Source organism: Drosophila mojavensis, unplaced genomic scaffold (assembly GCF_018153725.1).
Source record: "Drosophila mojavensis isolate 15081-1352.22 unplaced genomic scaffold, ASM1815372v1 contig_80, whole genome shotgun sequence".
NCBI classification, from domain to species: Eukaryota; Metazoa; Arthropoda; class Insecta; order Diptera; family Drosophilidae; genus Drosophila; species Drosophila mojavensis.
Window position 1 is genome coordinate 228,336 of NW_025318906.1, and position 15,132 is coordinate 243,467.

Below are 15,132 nucleotides of genomic sequence, written 5' to 3' on the forward strand. Positions count from 1 at the left end.
CATGTCGACGTGTGTGAGTGTGTATGTGTTTGTCTGAGTGTGTGTGTGTTAAGGCAGACTTTAGTGCTTATAATTTGCATATTAAATGCCATGAAGTGATTTTCTAATGAATCAAAAGCCATCAAATTCGGCAGCAGTGCCGTCTCCGCCTCCGACTCCGCCTCTGCCACGAACCCAAAATCTCTTACAACTCTCTCGTGCAGTTTTAATGATGGCTTCACATTAATGGCTGTCAAATTCGTTGCCTTGGCTGCACTTAGACACAGACTTATAGCCCATACTTGGCATATGGAGCGACTCGCAGCATAAGATGCAAACTTCTCTATGTGGAAGTACATGCCCAGCCTTTTTTACTTGGTGCTGCATTTTTCATGGCATTCATTTTTAGCAGCACAGCGAGGAAAACATCACGTTCCTGATATACCTCTCTTTCCTTTACTCTCCATCGCTCTTTTTTTCCCCTTCTCTCTCTCTTTCTCTCTCTCACCTACTGTGTATTATATTTAGTAAGTATATGAGCAATGCCAAGTCTTACTACTTGAGAGTTGCTCTTTGCCATTGCTGTTACTGTTGCTGTTGTTGTTTCTGTTGTCGTTGTCGCTGGCGTTACTCTTGCCACCGTTCTTGGCGGTCGAACGCACAGGATGGAGGAAAAGTTGCCTATTAGTAGCGACAACATAGTTAAACGCGAGCCGCGTACCTGTTATGTTGATTTGCAGGTAAACTTTTGGCATCTGTACATGGAAACGATAATTTCACACATATTTGCAAAATACTCACATAATAATCATAATTTTATCACGCGCGTTTGCGCTCCTTGACTTTGATTAAGTTGTGCTTAAAGTTTGCCGGGGAAACAGGGAAACTGTGAAACAGGGTAGCGGGGAAGTGGGGCAAACGGGAAACCAGCGCATAATGAAGACATTCGCGCGTAGTTGCTGCAAAAACTTTGTGGACTCACGTTGAGAGGGGAAGCACCATAAACTTCAGAAGGAAGCGCTGAAAGAGGAGACGGGTCTGATAACTTGCTTTGCAGCTGGGGGGAAAGGGGCGTCAAAGGCCAATAAAGTTCACATTAAAATTCATTTAATGGTCAACGCACTCAGCAGCTAACAATAAAACAAACACTTGATGAGCGGCAGAAATGCCATGTACGAGGGGGCTTAAGGCGGATAACCAGGCCAATACATGCATAATTTTCATTTAATCCCAGCTAGAAAGGAAACTGTGACACTCATTTCATAACCTGATAGGAAACCATTTTGTAGGAGCACAAAATGGCCAAGCTATGTTTAATATCCATTAGAATTCACAGTGAACTGCATATGCTCGACTGTATGGAATTAAAAGAAAAATGAAATGAAAAGAAAAGAAAAGCTGCTATAATTACTTATATACCGAATTTAAAGCAGAAAAGCGTGTCTGTGACTGCTTTTGGTGCTGATGGTGACGACAACGATGGTTCCTAACTTTTAATTGAACTTTAGTGAGTTTTACTGTGAACTTCAACTGCAAGCGCCAAAAAATATTAGTCAAGAGGGAGACTGAGATACAGACTGGGATACTGAGCACGAAAGAGCACGAAGGAAAAAATAAGGCAATAAAAATTGAATCACAAGCAAAGTAATGCTACGAGCAGGAGGTGTGTATGTATATTACTTTAATGGAATAATAAAGCATGTTTGCCGCCCTCGATAGGGGACTCCGACATAAAGCGCAGCGCCTCAAGTTTGTTTTCTTAGTCTTCAATGCCATTGTGTGGCATGCAAAGAAAAGTCTTTGGCCTCGCGGCTACTTCACATCCGCGCTCAGTATGCACCTCGCATAATGGCCAACGCAATTGTCAAATACCAGTATCCACTCACCACTCACCCACTCACCTACCAGCCACCAGTAACCAGGCAGTCTGCCCATAATCTTATTGAATGACAAATAATTGAGGTTAGTTTAGCCAGTGAGCCGTGGGAAGGCGAGGAAAAAACTGTTCGCAAATGGCGAACACGTTTCAGGGCTCATGAGCAAGTGTTGATGGCACCGACTGAGAGTCGATGAGTGGGTGGTTGGGTAGTGGGGCGGTTGGTTAGTGGTACTGGCAGTGGCAGTGGTAGCCCATAGACGGACCACACGTGCTGATGCTGCCGTTGCCAGTTTTCCAGTACAAAAGCGCAAAATTTTCTAAAGGAAAACTTTTGTAACGGAAAAAGCAAAAGTTTTGCCTTCAACACCGCAACGAGAATTGTGTTTAGCAGCGCACAAAGCGTAGGCCCCACAGACGAGAGCAAAAGGGAAGCAAGCACTAAAAAAGAAAGCAGGAGGAATACATGGCACATCCTGCTGGCTGCTAATCCATAGTCATAGTCACACTCGGCTAGTGATAGTTTTAGTCGTACGTGTGGAACGTTTCAATTTAGCATTGCTCCAGCTGCAGCAGCGCCGCATGAGTCGTGTGCGCAGCAAAAATTAAATTTATTATCATTGGAATTGATTGTAGGAGCTGCGACACTCGACGCACTCCACATGCTCCGCACACTCGACACAGCAAATAAGACCTTCACAAATATTCTAATTGTGTAGCTTACAGCCATGGCAATCACTCCATGCTTCATTTTAATCATTTAATTTCAAGCCGTGGCTCTTTTATTTGGAGCGCCATCGCAGCTACTGCCACTGATTACGCTTGCTCAGACCTGGAATACTTTGCTGTGCATGTTGCCGGGGCCCGGTCAAAGTCGTTAAAGGTTCATTTCCGGTGCAGCCATGCATGTAACCGAACATTGACCGTAGAAATGGATGCTAGACATTCAGTCATCTCTGAGGATCCAGCGCTGATGAGCGCCCATTGTCTGCAGCTCCTGCTGTGTTGACTCTTTGGCGCCGCTTAAAGTGCATAAATTATGCAATTTAAATTAATTAAAACTCCTCGCCACTCGTCACTCGTCCTCGTCACTTGTCACTCGTCACTCATCACCTACACAAATAGCAAGCAGACAACAACTAAACAGAGTCAACGCAGTAATACAGTCGCAAAAACTGGTTTCATCTGGGAATGTTCCTTTCTTCGAGAGCTTAAGCAGCAGTTGGGCTAAGCGTTAAATATCCATCTGCAGAATTTAGCAAATAACATTCTTGCGCGAATTAAGTTTTACTTTTTCTCAGTGTGTAATGTACGAAGGAGCCGCAGCACAGCTCTGTGTGATTACGGCAAACACTTTCATTAAAATTATTATTGCAGAAAATGCTTTTTGCTGTTGCAATTGTTTCCACTCGTCGAGTTGCACGCACATGCAAACACATGCAAACAACTCCCGGTGCATTTACATGCATCGAGTTATTTCTGCAGCTCTTGCTGCTATTACTGTTGTTGTTGCTGCTGCTGCGGCTGTGGCTGTTGCTTTCTACTAGCCAAAGGCAACAAAATGAATCCAGTTGAGGCTGTTGATGCTCGTGGTTCTCCTGTAGGTGGTTTTAACCAGCACCAACACCAACAGCGGCAGCAGCAGCAGGAGCAGCACCACGTCGGCGTTGCCGGTGTTTGTCTGCGGTGCCGCGTGTGCTGATTGCTTGGCAGCCAATGCCAAAGGCGCTGGGTCTGGGCGGACTACATGAAAATGCAATGTGCTTGAAATGAAAACATTAAAAATTTAATTGCGATAATACAAGCGCATAAAATGTTAATGGAGTGTATGTAATCTGACACAGCAGAAAACCCGCGAAGCGACGGCGACGTCGACGTCGAGCAGGACGCAAACGGCGACGAAACACAACGAAATAGCCATAGGGAAGCAGCTGTAATGAAGGATAAAAGAAATTAAAATGCTTTGTGTGTTGGCAACGCCAACAAGAAGCTGCCTGACTGCTGACTTGCGCACCCAGCTGAATGAATCTCTGAATGCGAATGATGTGCCACCTTCAACGCGAACCCCAAGAATGCAAGCAATGCATATTAAAGTCTCAAGATTCGAATTGATACTGAAAGCAGCTTCACGAAAGTGGAACGATAAAGCAGCTACAATAACAAAATACAAACAGGTAACATAAGACGCTGGCAAAAACGAACTGTACACATTTATATACATATATATATATATATATTTATATAGCTGCAGTGCAGAGCAGCAAAAAGCAAGGAGCAAAACTAAAAAGGACTTGAAGCTAAAACCTGAACCTGCTCCAGCCAGCAAAAGCAGCTGCAGCTGCAGCTACAGCATTGCAAATTCAACTCGACAACGTCGTCGCAGTTGACGCCGTTTTTTGTATTGGCAAAACAAAAACAGGAAGTGCTCTGCGTTGCTCTTAAGTACTTCCTGCTGCTCTAGTACTCATTGTTGGGCGACGCCATTGCTCCATTACCAAGCTATTGAGGCCATGGAGCGCCCCCCAGCCAACAAATAGTGCTCGCATTCGCCCTATAATTGCTGCAGGCGGTTTTCTGCTCTTCCACCTGTCAGAACAGCAACGGCAATCAAAAAGTTATAAAAACATACAGCGCAACGAGAGATATTTTGTTTACCATATCGAATGCTACTAATGCCCGCGGCACAGTCAACAAATTGCACCTACTCCAGCTTTCAGATCCAGCTAAGAGCTTCGAGCACTGATAGCTTTCATGATAATGCAGGGTAAGGTAAGGAGAGATCCGCATACCCAAGTTTGTGTGTCGGTAAACATGTTTCTCATTAATATAGTTTACACGCATCGCAACAGATTTGCGATATTTCACAATTTCCGAATATATGTATAATTTCATGGGGTGAGCGACATCGATAGTTTACCATCATCAGCATCTAATGTCTCTCTCTCTATTTCACTATATCTGTCTCTATCTCTCTCATTCGCTTGCTGTTTCTCGCATCTTCTGTAAATCCCACTATGTAAATTTCCAACTTTATTAGCCATATGCTGTTGCTGCTGTTGGTGCTCTGCTTTTAGAATGGCCACCTTTTTAAAATGCAAAACAAAACTTTCGGTTAACAATACTAATCCGGCAATTTATGCAGGGGATTTCGACAGCTGGACCACAGCTGCTTAAACAAACTTCGTAGCTTGGTGCGGAAGGACACCACCCAACTAGAGCACAAAATGCGACAAATACAATGCGAACAGCCGGCTACTATAATAAATAAGTGCCTGAGTGGTTACGGTGCCACAAAAATAGCGCACCACCGTTGAAAGATACCAAATTATGCCAACAACAATGCCAAAAAATCTAAAAATCCTTTAAAAAAAAAAAAAAATTAAAAGAAAAAGCAACAAAAACAATAACAAGAAAAGTGCTTAGAGAACTTTGCATGCTCTTATCTCTGTCAGATAAACAGGCTGGAATATATTCTCACCCCCTCCCGTCAGACCTGCCCTATACCCATTTGGTAAGGCTGGGCGTATACGCAACTTTTGATGCGGCCTCGATGTAAATTTTCTCTCGTTAGCCCACAAAAACAATTCATTACAGAATTAGAAAGTAATTCGAACGGAAATTTTACTTGTGGACGGCTGCACAGCATAAAGTTGCCTAACTGCCGAGAACGCAAGGCTGGAGTTGGAGATGTCGACGTAGTCCGTGTTCGGGAGTGAGAATATATATATATATGTGTGTGTGTGTGTGTGCGAACAGCGGACCGCTAGCCACCTGCGCACCTCAACATAAAATTTAAGGCGATTAAAATGTCAAACACGACAAAGCGTGCGGTATTAAAAACGCCAACAACGTGGCAACAATCACACTCACACATACACACGCACACAGAGACAATGATTTGAACTGTTATTGGGGCAATTTAGTTTGTCTAGGGCTCCAGCATCACAATAAACCAATTGATGGACACAGCCCAGTGGGTAGCAGACTCAAAATCAATATATCGAGAGCATAATTTGAGAAGAAGAATCGTTCTATTATAATTTAAGAATACTCTATCATAAAGTGGAAATATAACAACAGAATTACCAAATTATTTGCTCTTAATGTTATTTCTGTTTTCAAATATCCGAAATATGAGAAAGTTTTGCTGAAACTCCTACTCAAGGAACCCCACGACCAGCAATTCGATGTACACCTAAAATTTTAGTTCTTTCCATTCAGTTTTATATTAAATCGACCGTTCGATTGTATGTGTAATTGTTAGAGTGTATGTGTGGCTGTCTGTGTGTGCACAGAGGTGGCCAATGACTCGGCTGCCTCCCTTGATTTTTGACTTTTGTTTGCCTCTGCATAACAGCCCCGACTACTGCTGCTGCTGCTCTTGTTGTCGCTGGCCTGCTCGGTTACTCTTTTTGCTGTTTGCACTCTGGGTTAAGTACTTAACGGCATGTCAGCGCTGCTGGTCAGCGCCTGTTGTTTCGGGCTGCTCTCCGTGCACAACACGGCGCACGGTGGAGCTTGGGAGGAGCTTTAAATATTGAAAGCGAACTGTGGCCGCTTTTCCTGTCAATTTGTTTTAGTTATGCGCTGCTGCTCGAACGGGCAATTGTAGTAAATTCGGAGCACACTTTAAGCGGCCACCGCAGAGTCTCTACAAGCGACTGACTAAATTTGTTCCATCTCGACTACCAGTCTTGCCAGGCTTGCTTGACTGTCTGTCTATGTGTCTGTTTGTCTGTCTGTTTGTCTGTCTGGCTGGCTGGCTGTCTGTCTTTCTGTCTGCCTGTTTGTTACGCTGGGTCGTCGCGAAATTGCAAAAGAAATTGCGCAAATTGTGTGACAGCGTGTAAAGTTGGCACTTTCACACATAACTCATAACTTTGGTGGCAAAACTTTCGCTCATGCTAGCGGGTGGTTAGATCGCAACGGGAGCGGCGAGAGCGACAGAGAGGGGCAGAGAGGGAGAGAGCGAGGGTGCAAGAGAACGGTATAAGCCTTACATTGGCGACTATTTGGACGCTCATGTAGACTATTTATCTCCACAAGGATGCGAGGGATGAAACTGGGGCTAGTGGCGAGCTTGGCTAGAGTTTTGACAGCTCATATAAAAGACCATAAAACAAAAGTTTTTGCTTTAACTTTCATCGTTGAAGCAACTGTAACGCCTACAAAGCAACACACAAACGTGTACAACCACCGAGAGCTGCGCAGCCAGTCTAAACTATAAACTCTTTGCGGCATTAGAAACGCAGAGCAAAACAGAGATTCAACATTTTTTAGAAGGTTCTTTTTTTTTTTTTTTTTTGTATTATTTTTTGCTATTTCACTCAGTTCAAAAAAGTTGAGCGCGGGTTTTTGTGTGGGGCAAACAAACGTCAGGAGCACCACCACACGAGCGATGCAGAAGGGGGAATAGCTGCGAGAGGACGCTGCGCTCATGAATTATGAAAATTTAAAACGCTGCGACGACAACAACAAGAAGTTTGTAGCTTCATCGCAATGAAACTTTGTAGCTGCTACCCAGTTTTTTGTTTTTTGTTTTTTGTTTTATTGTTTACGCTTGAAATTAACTGGCAAATGACGAGTTTCAATTGCGAAAGGTACACATTACCCGCACACAGCTCTTTGCACTTTTTCTCATCTCCATTCGCATTCGTGCCACCTCAATACCATTTCCATTCCCATTCCCATCCATTCCTCTTTCTTTTACTCTTCCCCGGATCCATACATATGTTACATACGTGCCCGCAGTTTGCTCGCTTGACATTAATCATTGTGTACTTATGAGCCCGCCATGACTTAGTTGGGTAACCAGGGCTGCGAGTCCAAATATTGTTCATACGCACACTACAGAATTGGCACAGCTTCCCAAGTAAAGGAAATCAGTAGCAGAATTCTCTTCTTGAAGCTAGCATTGGCTCTTAAAACAGCTGAAGATAAGTTAAGCCCGAATCGAACATGTTTTCCAGCCCTGTCAAAAATTGCTCTAAATATAGAGCTTCCTTGTGCGCAAAAGAGGGATTGTCACACACACACAGAGATACTACTACACACCCACACACAGGACTGCAGCAGAGCGAGTGAGTGCATTTTGTTTGCGCTTGCCGCGTCTAATGAAGTAATAGAAAATGCAAAGTGCTGCATAAAAAATGGAGTGCTATTTTTCAAAAAAGCACACAATTATGCTGGTTGCAACTGGCAAACAGCAGCAGCAGCCAAAGCAGCAGCAGTGGCCAGAAGGTGGCCAACGTCACGCAGCACGCAGCGTGCGGCGTGCAGCACGTTGCAATTCCAGGCCATTGCCATCGTCCTCAGCGTCGTCAGCATCGTCAGCTTCGTCAGCGTTGCAATTGCAGCTAATAATAATAACAGCTCATGAGCACTGACGTTTGACAAATGGAACACCCAGGCGGAGAGCGCAGCCATTTAACATGCAAACACAGCTGCAGCGGGCGCGAGTATTCCACAGACATTACTTTTTATTAACAGCAGACAAACATAAATAGCTTCAGGAGCAGGCCGAGGCGGGAGCTCATCAGGCAAATGGCAAACCGGACTTAGGCTGATCGACCATATTGACAATAGCCCGCTCTACGGGGACGACTGCTTGCCTTCGCAGCCACGACAAATGTCAAGTCAACGTTTTAAACCATCTGAAGTACTTGTCACGGCCCATGCTGACGACGCAGCAATGGCTGCGGACTTCGACTACGGCTCCGGCGATGGTGATGGTGATGGCAACAGAAATAGCTTTTCCTCGTCATTGTTGGACTGGTCAAAAGTTTTGCGTTGATTTTCTTTCCTTGTTGTTGTGTGTTTTGTCTATTTATTAAAAAACTTTTGTAATTATAGCAATGCGTCTGGAGGACTGCGCCACCTGAACTGGACACATTTTTGTACCGGGACTGGTGCTGTCATTACTTCAAAGTAAATTAAAATCAAACAAGCCGAATGACTCCTTCCAATGCATTACTAAAATTATGAGAGCTGTTTAGAGCACAAAAGGCTCTCAGACAGCTCATAAAAGTGGCACATTTAACACAGCACCTTGTACGTAGTTCGTGTTTTCCTTCTTCTTCTTTTTCTGCCAGTTTTTATATATTTGCAGCAAACTATTGTAATTATTTTGAACAGCCAATGAGGGCAATGAAGTTTTGGCCACATGGCTATGTAGACACACACACACAGACATCCAGCGACAGCTAATGGGCAAGCAGAAATGACCTTTACTACTTTTGGGACATGGACCCAAACACAGATATGGATACTGTTGCTTGTCGCCCTGCTTGTTGTAGTTGCTTCGTAGTTATTTTCAAGAATTTTGTGCAGCAAACACAATATGGCTGCCAAGTTGTGTCCAGGACACCCTGTGCCCTCTTCTCGTCGGGCTGTGCCCCGATCCGCCCTAGCTCGGTTTCATCATGTTCCGTGCCCCCAAACATGGCACTCTCTGTATTTGCTCTTTGCTGAGGAGCATTTTGTACAACATTTTTGGCAAATTACATAAACAAATGCCGTTGCAAGTTTTAGAGGACACTGGTCACTGGTCACTTGCCAGTTGGTATCGGAGTCCAGCTACTGTCCAATCTTTTACACATAGGCCGAATTGTTGGTACGAATAGTTACTCCGACGCACACTTTCGAATAGTTTTACGTTTTAGCAGGCATGATAAGCCCATTTGATCCTGATAAAAGGTAGACAAATTTTAGCAGCATAATTGACTAACACATTTTGGTTTTCCATTTACTGCTCAGAGTGTGTGTATTCATATCAAATTGTTATAAATGTTTATTAATATAATATCCGGCTATGTACATACATACTTATATTGGCTAATAAACCAACATCTGCTCAACTTCAGTCGTGCCGCCATAGAAAGAAAACAAAAGTGCATATATTACTTGCGGCTGGCAAACCACATGCAAACAGAGCAACAGCAGCTAATTAATTTTAATAAATTGGCCACAGACACAAAGATACAGCCAAGCAACGTTGCTGTTGCCGTTGCCTAGGCTCGAGATTTTCAGAACTACCTCCTTTTGTCTGTTGTTGGCTAAAACGAAAATTAAATAAATCCTGCGCCGTCAAATTAACACACGCAAGTCCTGTGCTAGGCGCCCCACAGAAGAGTACAAAAACGTTTCCGCAGCCATGGACACGCCTATTTGCTAGAAAGAGAGAGAGCGAGGAAGGGAGGGATACAGAGAGATGGAAAGCTTCTTCGCCCGCTCGTGATAGAGCGCCGCATATGAATATTTATGTGTGCGAAATTGATGCCGCTACAATTACCGTTACCGCTAACTACACACAGAAAAACCCCACACACACACACACACACACACACAGAGAAAATGCCAACACATTGCTTGTAGTAGCAGCTGCAACAACTACAACAACAACAACGTAAACAGCCACTGCCAATTTACGGCACTTTTGCTGTAGAGTTTTGCCGGCGAATAAATTATTGACAGCTTGTAAATTTCACTAAAGTCAGCTGTGGCTTCTGTGTGTCAGTGTGCGTCTCAGTCTGTCTGTGTGTGTATTTGTGCCATAAAATCTGGCAGACACACACATACATGTGTAATGAATTGGGCACGCATAAACTAAATAAGTCAGATTGCTAAAATATAGTGTCCGACTATGGGTTATACTAAGTTCATCATTAAATTTGTGTAATTCTTTGTTATTTTCTTAATGTAGTAGCAGTCACAAGACGGGCTGGAGTCTGCTAACGGGATAATGAAAGTATCAAACATATTCCTACAACATTATAAAGTTCATGATCCTGTCGACAATTTACGGGCTTTTGCGTGTGGCGAGCAAATGTTTAAACAAATGTTCAAATATCAAATAAAACATCTATTTATGTAGTTGTTTTTTTTTTTCATTATAGTTCAAGTCTTTAGCGCCGTCACGCCAGCTTTGGCAGAGGTCCGCAGAGTGAGGCTCAAACGGACTGCATTTGCATATTACACAGAGAAAATAAGGATAAAAGGGATTGCATAGGGCTCCTTTTTGGAATAAAGAGAGACAGTGAGAGAGAGCGAGGGGAGGCGAGAAAAAGAGAGTGAGAGTGAGAAAGGCGTGGAAATAGCCGTCACAGGCAGCGTTAATTTCCTTGCACTTTTACATAGCTTTGCTAATTTTTTATTTTGCAGGCTTCCGTTTTTAGCGCACTTAATTCCGTTTGGAACTCGCATAGCCAGGGCCAGCAACGCGAGCAGCGATGATGTCGCTATTAAGGACACATTAGCCGGAACAGTCTGGAATTATGTGTGTGGCACCCATAGGGAGGCACTGCAAGCATGCATGCTAATGACACGGAAAGATACAAAGGCTCTCGTACACACATATTCTATCCCACTCACACCCACGCCCACGCCCACACCCACACCCACACCCACATTCACGCTGACACTCAGATAATTGCATTAGTTTGCAAAAGAATTCAATCTGCATATTTGCACTCGCACTTAAATCCGGACAATCTCTCACACTTACGCTCTGTCCCCTCGTCTCGTTCGGGCTCACACAGTTTCCATGTCGGTCACTGCGTGCATTTAATGCGTGACATTGTGACAGTAAGTGGGTTACGTTTTTTGGACCCTACCGACGTCATCAATAAAAACAGAAAGAAAATACTGTCAACCGCCTGCTGAGCGCCTGCAGCTCAACGCCGATGCCAGTTAAGCCAACGTGTTGGCCGAACAACGGCGAGCAGCATCGGGCCAACGAAGCGCTTAAGCGTTTGTTGCTGCTCGCCAAGTGTAATTGAAATAATATTGTTGCCCAAATTGCACAATTGCCTTCGATATGGCCTGTATATTTAAGCATGATTAATGACGCCACATGACGACAAGAAACGTGGTTGGCCATTTCGAAATTCGCCAATTCGAAATTCTCCATTTTGTTATTCTCAAATCTGAGAGTGAGAGAGAGAGAGAGAGAGAGAGAGAGAGAATCAAGAGAGCCGCGAGTATATAAGAGAAACTCGCCGGCTCGCTCTCCAACAGTGCGCTATAAACTGTTGCGCGTATAACAGTTGCAAGCATACCACTTACTATGCGCTAACAGTATAACGCCAGCAACTCTGCTAACTAACAGTTAAAATACAGCTAACAAACAGCAGAGCCCTCTGTTATGTTTTCTATGCGATGCTATCTGCCGAGCAAACAAAGTGCAAATAAGATAAAAATTTTTTGTTCCTTTTCATGAATTAGATATTCGCAACCAAACATAGATATATTGATATATACTTATTACATACATATTTGCGCCTAATTTACATAGTTAATGCTAATTAAGGCCAAACAACAAATTAGAATAATTCAATTTGTTTCTGTTTCTGTTCTAACAACTTTAATTGTCCACTTGCAAGGAGCGTGTAAAGTGCCTGTGCGGCACAAGTTCTGTAAAAAGTTGAAGAAGCAGCTCACAAACCGAAAATAATAATCAACAACAAATACTTCTTACACAGACAGTCAGTCATCCCTAACACACACAGACACACAGATATATACTTGAGTTCGTCTACGAACTGCTACGACAATGTTTTCATTACGATCCCGCTCTCTCCCGTGAGCGTGTGAGTGTGAGTGTGAGTGGGAGTGGGAGTGTGAGTGTGAGTGTGAGTGTGAGTGTGAGTGTGAGTGCGCGTGTGTGTGTTAGCCTCAGCCAAACAAACGAATATGCTTGATGAATACTCGACATCACGTACGCTTGAGAAATGTACGTGTTTCCATTGTAAGAAAAGTCAAGGCAGACAAAAGCGAGTATCTGCTGCTGGCCCTGCTAGCTAGGGCCGGGCAGCCAGGGCATGCCAGAGCAGGAAAACAGTCAAGCGTGCAGGAAACTGAGTAACTGTTACTCCGTTACCAAAAGACGCTCGCGGTTATGCGGCGGCCAAGTGCGAAATCCAGTGCCAAAAAGCCGACCCACCACGACGAGCACCATAAGAGCTTGGAGAGCTCTGGAGAGCGGAGTGCACAATACAAAATGCCATTTATCATATTCGTGGGCTCCTCTTTTATTTCTATTTTTCTGGATCACGAGTGTTTTATTGCAATTTATCATTAGATGACAGCACTCACACACACACATACCCGTACCCACACACAAAAGGGAGACGCACGCACATTTACAACTCGTTACATCTCGAGCCCCTTACCGAACCCCTACGCATCCCCAACCCTAGCCCCAACCCCAGCCACGGAAAAGGTGTTCCTGCAAGCGCAGTTAATTTGATAAACTGCGCTTGTCGCTATTAACTGTTGTTGTCGGCTGTCTTCTGTTGGTTTTATTTGTTGTGCACAACATGTCGCAGCTGGCACGCCCCCCCACCACGCCCCACTGCTGAGAGTAAGACAGTTTAATCACAATTTAAGTAGGAGCTGGCGAAAAAGAGGCGTGACAGTCAGCTTAATAGATATTTTGATTTGTTGGCTTTGTTTCTGGCAACCAAACATATTAAATATTAGCTGCAGTAGCAACAGCAGCTGCAGCTGCAGCATTAGCTTAGCTTGTCAGCGTCTGAACTGTTTTGGAAGTGAACAATAACATTCCATCAAAGTCATTAGCAAGACAAATATTTGTGCAGCTAATTAGTTTTAATTACAAGCAAATTTCAATTGTCAATTTGGCGACATTAATGGGCCACATGCCACAAAGAGGAAGCTACGTAAAGCAAAAATATGAAAAAGAGACATAATTTATGTATATAATAAGAGATAATAATAGAAGTAATAAGAGCGAAGACAAGAGAATCTGTCATTGAATTAAATTGTAAATTGATTTGGCGTAAATTAAATTTAATGCACAAGAAGAAGCTGCACAAATGAAAAGGCTGCGGGGCATAAGTTGAAGCGAAAATAGCAAATAATAGTGACATGACGAAATACAATCATAATCATGCTGCAATGCAACCGCACAAAAACTTTCGCCATCAACAATGAGCAGCGAACAACTGCAGTTGCTGCCACTAGCCATAGAAGAATCTGAAGCTGCTTCGGCAGCAGCAGCAGCAGCAGCAGCAACAGCAGCAGGAGCAGCAGAAGCACCAGGAGCAGAAGCACGACCACGACGCAGCACCATGAGCTGAAGGAGAGGAGGAGAGATGCAGCAGAGCAAATAACAAGCAACATAATAGGAGAATAGTTGTTGCTGCTTTTGCTGAAAGAAAAACTAAGATACAACCAAGGGAGGGAGAATGAGTGAAGAATAGACGGAGAGAAGGACAGAGAAACAGAGACAAGGAAAGAATGGATACGACAACCACAACAGAAATAATAATGGCATATAAATGAAGTAACAAACATTGTTTTCCTTTGACATAACTCATTAACCAGCAGAGGCCACCAAGACGAATTGAAGCAAGTTGCAGTTGGAGTTGCAGTGGAGTTGGACCTATTGCTCGACTATGAAGGGGAAATAAGATGGGAAGGAGGCTGCACAAAGCTAGCTGACAGCATGTAAATTAATGTCTTGTAACTGGTCGCCAGCTGCAGCTCTAGCCTTAGCCTTATTCTCAGCCTTAGCTGCAGCTTTAACTGTGGAAGAGTTTAATAGACCCCAAGCTAAAATTTCTTAATTAAAACAATAAGCAGGCGTTGGGTCTGGCCACAAATGTCTGCAATTATATGCATGGCACACACACACACAAACACACACACTGAGACAGCAGCAACAGCAGCAGCAGCCGTTGGCATAAGGCAACATCAACAGCTGCCAGTTGGTTGGCAAATCTATCCGCAGAAACGCGACCGCAACCGCAACGCGGCGCTTTGCTGGGTGTCCTGTCAGCAGTGTCGGCCAGACACGACAGGAACGTCGAGGATGCTCCTGTAAATGAAGAAATTCCGCTGTCGTCTGTTGTCTTCGTGGCTGTCGCCCTTTGGCACGTCGCCTGCTGTGCCTTATGACTAATGATTGAAATTTCATGCTCCATATGGGTGCGAAGCTCGCCGTGTTGTCAGTTCATTTGGCTGCCATGATATGGCAAAAATATCGTGAAACGTTGCCACTGCTGCTGCTGCCACTGCCACTGCTGCTGCCTAATTAAGGAAGAGTCGGAACGAGTAGTGTCCCACGCTTAGCCGAAAAGTACGCAATTAAATGCTTGCTAGCACACTTTTAGGCGTGTAAACACGCGCACAAACGCCGAATTCTCAATTGGCAATCAGGAATTGGCAATTGGCTGTACGTGATTTAGCAAAAGTTGCACGCACACGCACACACTCACTCACACGCACATGGGCGACAGGGGCGTGGCCGCATAATC